The sequence below is a fragment of the Callorhinus ursinus genome, unplaced genomic scaffold, assembly GCF_003265705.2.
Source record: "Callorhinus ursinus isolate GAN/ISIS: 27379988/994484 unplaced genomic scaffold, GSC_fseal_2.0 scaffold8, whole genome shotgun sequence".
Lineage (NCBI taxonomy): Eukaryota > Metazoa > Chordata > Mammalia > Carnivora > Otariidae > Callorhinus > Callorhinus ursinus.
In genome coordinates, this window is record NW_027397070.1 from 65990417 (window position 1) to 66000052 (window position 9636).

Genomic DNA, 9636 nt, shown 5'->3' on the forward strand with positions numbered 1-9636 from the left:
CGCCCTCCGATTCCTCCCCCCCTTCATTTTCCCCTTCCTATCTGTTTTGTTTTGTTTTAAGCAAGCTCTACACCCAACGTGGGGCTTGAACTCAGGACCCTGAGATCAAGAGTGGCATGCTCCCCTGACCGAACCAGCCAGCGCCCCATCACGGTGGCGTTTTTATGTCATGTCAGCAAGCCGGCTCACGCCCCTTCTCAACAAAATGCTCAGGGAAGCTGGAAAGCCGCTGCCCTGGTCTGCAGGAGCCGCCACCCCGCAGGACGCCACACACACCCAGCAGTGCGCAGCGACAACCAAGGAGGACGTCCTCCGCCCTTGGGAGGGTACGGTGGTGTGGTGCGGAAAAAGAGATGGGGTGGCGACCCGCTTTAAGAGCCCATGCCTCCAGCCACCTGTTGCTGTGGATGCTGCGGAAAGTCTCTGCCTTTGCAACCCTGAAGCTGAGTGGAGAAAGGAAGACTGGGCCACAGCGGAGGCAAAGGGGCTGCAACAGTTTGCTGGGCTCCTGGGGAGCGGGCCGCAGGGCTGGTGTGGCGAAGGGTCGCGGTGGGCACCCCACCCCCGGCCCGGATCGGGACGTTCTCTCATTTCGTGGCTGTTCAGAACTTAACCACAAGAACAATGCATTAAGAAAAAAAAAAAACCAAAACCAAAACCAAAAAACGCACAAAAACAAAGGAGGCCAGGCGGGGCGGAACCGTGGGGACGAGGGCGCTCACCCGGGTCAACCCTGCAGCGTGGGGACGTGGGGACGGCCAGGCTGGGCCAGGGTGGCGCGCCCTCCCCGGAGCGGAAGTACGCAGGATTCCGGAGGCGCGGCCCCGAGGCTGTATCGGCTTGGCGGCCTCAGCCACCCGGGCAGTGCCAGTGGGGAGCGCCAGCAGCCACCCCCAGAGGGGCTTGGTCCCCTGGACAGGGGGCAGTCCTTCTCTTCCCCCGCCGGGGTTTGCAAACGCGAACAAGCGCCAGGCCGCCTTGCCGGTTGGGGGGTGACACCCGAGGGGCCGCGCGGGTCCTGCGCTGACAGCCCAGACGGACAGAACCCACCCGCTCAGGCCAGCTGCCCGGGAAGCGCCCCTGCGCGCCTTCGAAATCTGCCCAGATTGGAGAACTTCCCAACTACGAACGTTTCTCTCTCTCTTTAGAGCAGCCTGTTTTGACCAGATTCTTTCTCCTCTCCACTCAGTCCGGGTCTCCAGACCCGGAGTTGCCGGGAAGTGGGGGTGGGGCGGGCGCACGTCCGCCCTGGGGACCCTGCCACCGGGGGTGGCGTGTGGGGGTGGGGGGACGCCGAGGCTGGCCCGGAACTGCAGGCCTGTGCGCCTGACTGGGGCACAGCCGTGGCCAGAGGCCCTGGAGTTCTTTTTTGTTGTGTTCTGTTTCTGAGCGAGGTGTGTTTTTATTCTCCCGCGTGTTGAGCTGAATTCAATACCATTTTTCACCCTTCTTGCGTTTCCTTTCCGAATCCGCCCTTCCGCCTTGCGCGCCCCTAATCTGTCCCCATCTCGGGCGCCGGGCCAGGTGCAGGTGCGCGCTCGCGGGCGCAGATGCCGGTGGCGTTCTGGCCGCTGCAGGGACGCCCGGGCCGGCCGCAGGGGAGATGACAAAGGAGAAGCGTCTCCAGATCAATATCTGCCAGTGCCACTGCTTGTACTTTATCTCGGGGCAATCGCGGCTTCCTGCCTTCCCACCCACTCTGCAACGGGGGTGGGTTTCATTTCAGGTGAAAGTGAATTAAATTCTCCCTCCTCCGTCTAAATCTGGGAGGTGTGGGTGAGGAGGGGAGCGAGTTGTTGGCCGGGATTTACTTCACCCTGGCAAACACCACTTGGAGAGAAAGGTCAGTGTCCTGGGTCCTCAGTATGTCCTTCCCACGATGCCTAGACCTTTGTTTCAGTTGTCTTTAGTATATATATATATATATATTTCTAGCCTGATGATCCCAGGGGGCCACAAAGCTCTCCTCCCTGTACTGAGCTCTACAGTTTCAGGCAGCCTCCTGTGATTCTAGCAATGAGCCTGCACCTCTATCCTGCACCACCTCCCACTTGTCCACAGGTCAGGCTTCATAGCCAAACAGACAATGTGCCCTTGGGATCTTTAGAGAATGTAGGATAGAAAACGTTTTAAGGCTGTCTACTCTAGCTCGACTTTAACTAGCACCGCCACAATCGCTCCATAGGATCTTCCCCAAATCCCCTGCCAGGCTCCGAAGCAGAATTTAGAGGCTCACCCTTCCCCAGGTCAAAAATCCTGGATTGATAATCTCCCACTGTCTTGTGACTTTTTAGGCCAACTCCTTAACTTTTCTTGTCTCTGTTTTCTTTTCTGTGAAATTGAGACACACACACACACACACACACACACACACAACAATACTACACACTTACCTGGGTTGTTATGAGGGCAGCAGATGCTCATGCGTTTGTGGGCCCTTTGAAAACCTGGAAATCACCCAGTTTTAAGCGATACAGGTAAGGCCAGCTATGATGAATGTAGGTGTGCAATACACGTGGAAGAATGAAGGGATCTCACAGAAAAGCCAAAATTAAATTAAAAATGAAAAGCCAAAACCCCACCGTGCCTGGCAGAGGGGATGTTCGAAGTTACCTCTATTCTTGGAAGAGTTTTAACTCCGTTCTGTTCTTTTCAGAAGCTACTTCTACAATGAAGTCCGAAGCCTTTGGACATTTACTGAGACTGGTGGCGGAACAGGGTGCACGTCCCTACATACATCTCAGTTCCTCAAGAACTTCCAAAGCCTCATGTTGAACGGCATGGTGCGCCATGGGGGGGAGCAGACCCACCTGCAGCTGTTGGCTGGCTGAACCACTTTGTGCGCGTTACTGTGCCTTTTCTCGTCTCTACAGCGGGGCCGAGGGCACCTGATTGTGTGTTAAAGCACCAGACAAGAATCACCAAGACTCTTATGTTGCTGAGCCCTCTGTCCCTCTGACAAGCATGGGGCCAAAGGTGTGGCTGCCTGGATGGTCTCATTTGAGGTACAACCTGTTAAGGGCAGTTGAGATAGGAGAAACAGGGCCACAGTGTGTTGGTATAGCTTGGCCCCGTGACTTAAGCCGTGGAGGTGGGATTCCAACCCAGGCTATCTGAGCCCAGAGCCCGCACTTGCACTTGGAACCTCTTGGGCACAGTGCCTGGCACCCGGCCAGCACCCGATGGACGGAGGCATTTCTTGCTGTTTGGAGGAAGACCGGGCATGTCCCAGCCCTACCACCTGCCAGCCTCCTTTATTAGTTGACTTTAATTTTGAGGTTGGTGGGGGAAGACTGTGGCGTCCGTCACCGGAAACACTTTTATTAGAACTGAAATCTTCCAAGCTTGCATTTGCTACTTTAGAACTCTTTATAGGGTAATGAATATGGATGGGGGTAGTTGTCTATGAATATGGAGGAGCGGGTGCGTGGTGGATGGATTACTATTTAACATTAACCACTGGCAACCTTTCCTCTGGTCTGACTTCCCCGCGGTATTATCCCAAGAAGGGTCAGCCCCAGATGCTTTTTTGCAAAATATGATTAGTCACTTCTTGCCACATGTGCCTGCCCCTGGACCTTATTTGCCATCCTATATAATTATTAGAAGAATCTTCTAATTTTATTTGAAATTCTAAGTTGACACGTATGTCAAAGTGCCATGACACAGCATTGTGTGTAATTTCTCTTTTGTTAGCCTCATTTGGGCTCCTGAAGAATTGTACTCAAAGGAAACATCCGCCCCATTCACTTCCTCATTGCCACAGTTCCCTGCTGGATCTCTTAATTGTCGCCTGGAGGAATTGCTCCAAAAAGGTCCCACATGCCTGTCCCCTCACAGGTACAAGTGATGGCCTATTTAGGTGGCTTTGCCAGAGCATGAAACCACAGGCTGTGGTTTTTTTAGAATTTTCTCTTTGCACTTGCTGTTCCCTCTGTCTTGAATGCTTTTCCTTCCTCTTCGTCTGCTTGGTGAACTTCTGTTGATTCTTTAACACTCAGCTCAAGCCTTCTGTTTTGCAGCCCTCCCTGACCCCCGGGATTAGCTGCATCCCCCCCTCATGCCCCTTTACCCTCTCTGTTGTAGCACTGTTGTCCTCGACTGCATCCGGATTTTTTTTTTTAAGATTTTATTTATTTACTTGACAGAGAAAGAACACAAGCCGGGGGAGAAGCAGGTAGAGGGAGAGGGAGAAGCAGGCTCCTCGCTGAGCAGGGAGCCCGATGTGGGGGGGGGCATTCATTGGCACAGGCTCCTTCAACATCTTCATGGGGTCGTATGTTTTTAAATTCATTTTCCTAGGGGCGCCAGCGTGACTCAGTAGGTTAAGCGTCTGAGTCTTGATTTTGGCTCAGATCATGATCTCAGGGTGATGAGATCGAGCCCTGTGTTGGGCTCCATATGGGCGAGGAGCCTGCCTAATAAGAGTCTCTCTCTCCCTCTGCCCCTCCATCCTTCCCCCTACTTGCATGCATTCTCTCTCTCTCTCTCTCTCTCAAAAAATTAATAAATAAAATTTAAAAATTCATTTTCCTAGAGACCTCCCCCCAAATACTTTATTTTTTTAAGATTGTATTTATTTATTTGTCGGAGAGAGAGAGAGCACAAGCAGGGGAAGCAGCAAACTGAGGGAGAAGCAGACTCCCCATTGAGCAAGGAGCCCGATGCGGGACTCGATCCCAGGACCCTGGGATCATGACCTGAGCCGAAGGCAGACGCTTAACCGACTGAACCACCCAGGCTTCCTATACCCCCTACCTGGCCGCCCACACTCCCCCTGAACTACTTTAAGCTTTAGGCTTCATGATGCCTGGCTCTGCCCCCGTTATGCCACTGTGGGGCTCAAATATATTTCACGACTCCCTGTGTTCTGAACAGCGAGCATCTACTACGAGCCACGCATTGTGTGCATGTGTTCCAAGCAAAGCACCTACTAGGAGCCACACGGTGTATAAGTTTGTACCAAGTAACAGACTTTCAGCATGGGATGTAACCCCCTTCATAACCTGACCAGGTCCCACCTTTGGCCCCAGTGCTCTCTGGAGCCCAGCTGGGCTCTTACTCTTTCCCGAAAACACTGTGCCCTGATTACCCCCACGTCCTCGTTAACTGCGCTTTCTGCTCCATCTCCGCAGGCTTCCTCCACCCCCTCTCTCTGCCACCGCCTTCAAATGCCCCTTCTCCCCAAGTCCCCCGACAACTGATGACGCCCCACGCCCCGTTCCCTGGCACTCCGCTCAGCCTGTTTTGGCTCCCCTCACGTAGGATTAGACTTCGCCTGATGCTCTGTCTTCCCCATGCAACAGTGAGCACTTTGCTGGGAGGACTCAGCCTTATCCCCGTTCATCTTGCTGAATGTTGAGCCTGATGTATGCTTACCCAGTTGGTCTCCTTTTCCTTCTCTGGGGAAAAGAAGGACCATGGAGGGAGACGGAAGGAGGAGGGGAGGAGGGAGGGAGGAGGGGGGAGAGGAAGAGAGGACTTCTTGTATTTTGACAAATGAATGCTAAAAATAATAGGTGGTATAGTTTCGGGGGAGAAAGAGATTATTTGGGCTGGATTGAGAAGGGTCCTCAGCTTGACTCGGAAAGCTAACGAGGTAGCTCGACTGGAAAGTGACCAGGAGAATTGGAAGGGCCCTGTTTTGTGCTTATGACAAGGCATCTGTGTTTTTCAGTTTTGTGCCCACCCTGGTTTATGTGGGGAGTGGTAAAAAAAATAAGATGGAAATGATGACAGTTCACAAGCAATATCCAAGTATTTACGTTTTAAGCAGCCACTCCTAGAAACAATGGCTCTTTGTGTTCCAAAATCATGTATTGCTAAAATCACTCACATGTTGAAAGGAGTCTCCACTAAAGGTACTGCTGTAGATCACAAGCTGGAAAAGAATTCTTTTATCTTCTTTAGGAGCCACATTCTGCTATAACCATTGGAGCAGATAGCATCTAAGTTAAATTTCCTTGGATACTGGCATGTGACATTGCAAAAACCAAACGCATTGTTTTTTGACAAGGCTTGAGGACTCGAATTTAGCAAAGCACTTGGTATGGGAAATGACTGAATTAATACCATTGAAATCGTGGTTATAAAGATTGATAAGGAAGGTTCATTCACTAAAAAATATAATGGCAGATTTAATAATGATGGCATTCATCATCCGTCAAAGGTACTTATTAAGCACCCACAGGTACTTGGCAGTCTGTGGCGTGCTGTACAAAGTCAGACAGACGCTGTCCCTATTCATCCGAGGGCTTGCCATTGTACGCTTCCTTTGTTGGGAGCACAATTTCCCCACTTGTCATTGGTGCCTGAAAGACACTCCTTGTCATTATTTATGCTGTCTGGGTTTCTGATTTTCAAGGGAGGGGGGCAAGGACTTTTTTGCTATTTCTTTTAATTCTACTACACGAGGTGGCATTCCAGCCTGTGGAGACATCTCCTGTCAGTGGGCGAGCTTGCGGGTGGGCATGACCTTTGTATTCGTTCATAGGCATCTGCAGGAAGATGAGCGGTCCTTGTGGGGTATCGTGTTACCCCTAGGAGCACCCACGGGGCTTCGCCTGCACCTCTGTTGAGCAAGTGTTCCTGTACGTTCTGCCCATCTCGGTCTAGACGGTGAGCGAGCTGAGGGCACAGAGGTCCCCCTGCCCCAAGCACTGGGCACCCCAGGTGCCTGTGCCACCTCGCTGGAGATCAGCAGTGTGGTTGACTACCGAATGAGACCACAAAAGAGTCCACAAAGCAATAGAAGGTCAGTGGTAGATCTTATCCAATGTTTGTTATATTCAGTGCCTGACAAATTTTGTCCTGGATGCACGGACACACCGGGATATACGGGGTTGCCTATCTGCACCCAGTGAGGTGCTGCTCACTCTAGTAACTGAAGGTGGGCCCCCAGGCACACTGAAAATGAAGGGTGGGAAAAGGTCTCAAGCTTCCTCCGGGGAAGGGCGTTGTCAGCTGGCATTCAGTGGGGCGATGACCTGTGCCCGCGAGCTTCAAATCACAGGCAGCAGCAAGGGAAATGCATCCAGTTCAAGATTTTTAAAAATACCATGATCAGGGGAAAAAATGGCTGATGCCGAGGTTTCATTTCCTGCGATACCCTTGAGTTGTAGAGATTTTGATATAAAAACGAAATCAAATTTCAGACCATTTTTGTAGTTTTTGAAACTCTTGGTGAAGTTGCTCACCATCCTGCCCAAATATGCCTCATGCAAAGAGCTGAGTTATGTGTGCCCCGGATGTTTTCAAGATAACATTTGTTCTTCCGGATTAATTTGCAGGCTTACTGGTGGAGCAACGGAATTAGTAACACAGTGGATTTCCTTTATCACCTTGGCCAGTGGGAAGCTCAGAAATACACGCTGTCACCAAAGGAGGGAGCTTCCTGGCACATTACTTTTTCCTAAAAGCAGAACCTTTATACTCTCTTTTAATTTGTTTTGTCCCATCCCATGTGTGTATTTTTGTTACAAACAGCTTCAAATCCTTTTGAAAGTGAAATATGTATTTTTGTATGTATATATGTATAAATGCTAACTATATATAGTACATGGTTATGTGTGTTTTTATACATATGTATTATATACACATGCATACATGAATATATGCGCACACAGATATATGAATCATTCCAGCATCCACGCAACAGCATTTACGGAGCACCTGCTGGTTGCCAGGCAGGAACCTGGCCACACACAGGGTAGCTTTCTTCTTTTATGCCGCTCACCTGCTGAAGGAGCCAGACTAGGGTGATAATGAGCTAATATGCTGATATGCTTTGGAACAGAGGGGATGGAAGGAATCTTGGCGTTGCTGTTTCTCCAAACTCTGTGCTTTCCTTCAGCTTTAACATCGAATCTGTCCCCAACCTCTGTTCTAGTTCCACCCCTCCCTCCCCCCACGGTCATGGCCACCCTTGTCACTCACATCTCCCACCATTTCTCATCTGACAGTTCTTCCTCAATTCTTCTTTATACTTGTCTGGTTATTTTCCCTAAAATGTAGCTTTTATCTCTTAAGCTTCCTACCACAGACCCCCCCTCCCACCCCACCGTGATGATCACAGGAAGAGCTGGTCATAGGTGGTGCTCACTCTGAGCTTCTGGCTTTGTGTGTATTATCTCATTTAACCCTAGGGGGTAACCGCAGTGAAAATTCCCATGTGACAGGGAGGGAACTGATGCTCAGGGGCTGAAACCACCTGCCTAGCCCCCACTGCTGCATCTGAGCCCTTGGCCTCCAAGCTCTTGGCCTCAGCTCTCCTGATGTTTGGGGTCCTGCTGCTTTGTGGCTTTCTGGCATACGGTCCTCAGCCCAGGCTCTGAGCTTATTCCTGTGCCTCTGCTGCATTTTCCTCGAAGGAAAGGGTCTCACCTGTCTGCTCTGTTCAGTGAATCCTTTCAGTGTTCTGGGCAGATCTTCTTGGCGCTGGTGAAGGGTACTTGCAGCTGCAGGTATGCCGTGCAGGCTGCATTAATGAGGTACCTTTTGTAGCCCCAGAGTGGTGATGGCCAGACTCTGCCTGCAATTCTGCGTTTCCATTCTGGGCACCGGACGTCTCAAGGGGCAGTGCTGACTTGGAGCAGGTTCAGAGGAGTGGGTCACGTGAGCTCATCAAGTGCTGGGTGGTGCAATGGAGGTGGAGATCCGGGCATTCAACGGGAGGCTGGTGCTCTCCCAGGCTGTTCCACGGCCTGAGAACGCATGGTTCCTCCACAAAGCCTTGGCTCCAACCCACCCTCACGTTCACCCTCTCCCCAGATTCCCGCAGTAGTCCTTGAGAACCAGCAATGATAGTGGGGGTCTTACTGCTCAGATGCCTGTTGGTTGCAAGCAACAGACACCAACTCAAGCTGGTCTAAGCATCTTCTAGTCACCTTTGCCTCCCGGATACTTGCCTTCACTCACTTGGCTTGTCATTTCCTTACACGCGGCAGTAGGCGCCTGTGCTGAGTCCTTCCTCCGCCAGTGAGTATCACACTGAGCCCAGAGAAGATGCTCAGTAAATTCCTTGGCCCCTTTCTCGGAGCTTGGGATCCACCAGTGACTAAAACGAGTCCTGCCTTCCTGGAACTTGTATTCTTCAAAGGAAGAGACAATAAATGACATACATGATAAATGTGATTGTGTAGTGTGTTACGAAAAGGAAAAGTCAGAATGGGGTAAGGAGGGGAGAATGCTGGCGGGGGGAGGGGTGTGGGTTAGGTCACAGTATCGAAGAGTAGAGTCAGGGCAGGCCTCATCGTGAAGGGAAGGGAGACATAAGGGGCTATGCGTGGGAGCCACGTGGTTATCTGGGGGAGGAACATTCTAGAAGGACCACCCCAGGCACAAGCCATGAGTCCAGAGTGTCCTGGGAATGTCTGAGGACCAGCAAGGAGGCCGGTGTGGCTGGGGCCCGACATTTAATTTTTCCTCAAGCGTGGAAGGAAGATTCCTTTTTGGGTGCACACTTCTGCTCAACGTTGGCTTGTCTCGCACTTTTGAGAGGTCAGCCCGAGAATGAACACTTCCTCTTTCACTTGAGCTCTTCTGTCTTTGGAAGCAGGATGCCCATCAGGGTTCTGGTCGTGTGTGTTCCAAGGAATGCTTTTTTTTTTTTTTTTTTTAAAGCCCGGCTCGGGGAGC

General features: G+C 51.3%; 1 long non-coding RNA gene across 4 annotated transcripts; it reads left to right on the top strand.

Annotated features, from left to right (window-relative positions):
- The first annotated feature begins 1367 nt into the window (after window positions 1-1367).
- Window positions 1368-9149, top strand: LOC112822043 (uncharacterized). Of its 4 annotated transcripts, none has more exons than XR_012378905.1 (4): window positions 1368-1843; window positions 2657-3005; window positions 6494-6754; window positions 8946-9149. It is a non-coding gene; the product is annotated as an uncharacterized lncRNA (long non-coding RNA). The 4 variants fall into 4 exon arrangements; XR_003207595.2 differs by lacking the exon at window positions 8946-9149 and adding an exon at window positions 7290-7480; XR_003207596.2 differs by lacking the exon at window positions 8946-9149 and having other exon boundaries at window positions 2657-2783; window positions 2874-3005; window positions 6494-7480.
- Window positions 9150-9636: the final 487 nt, after the last annotated feature.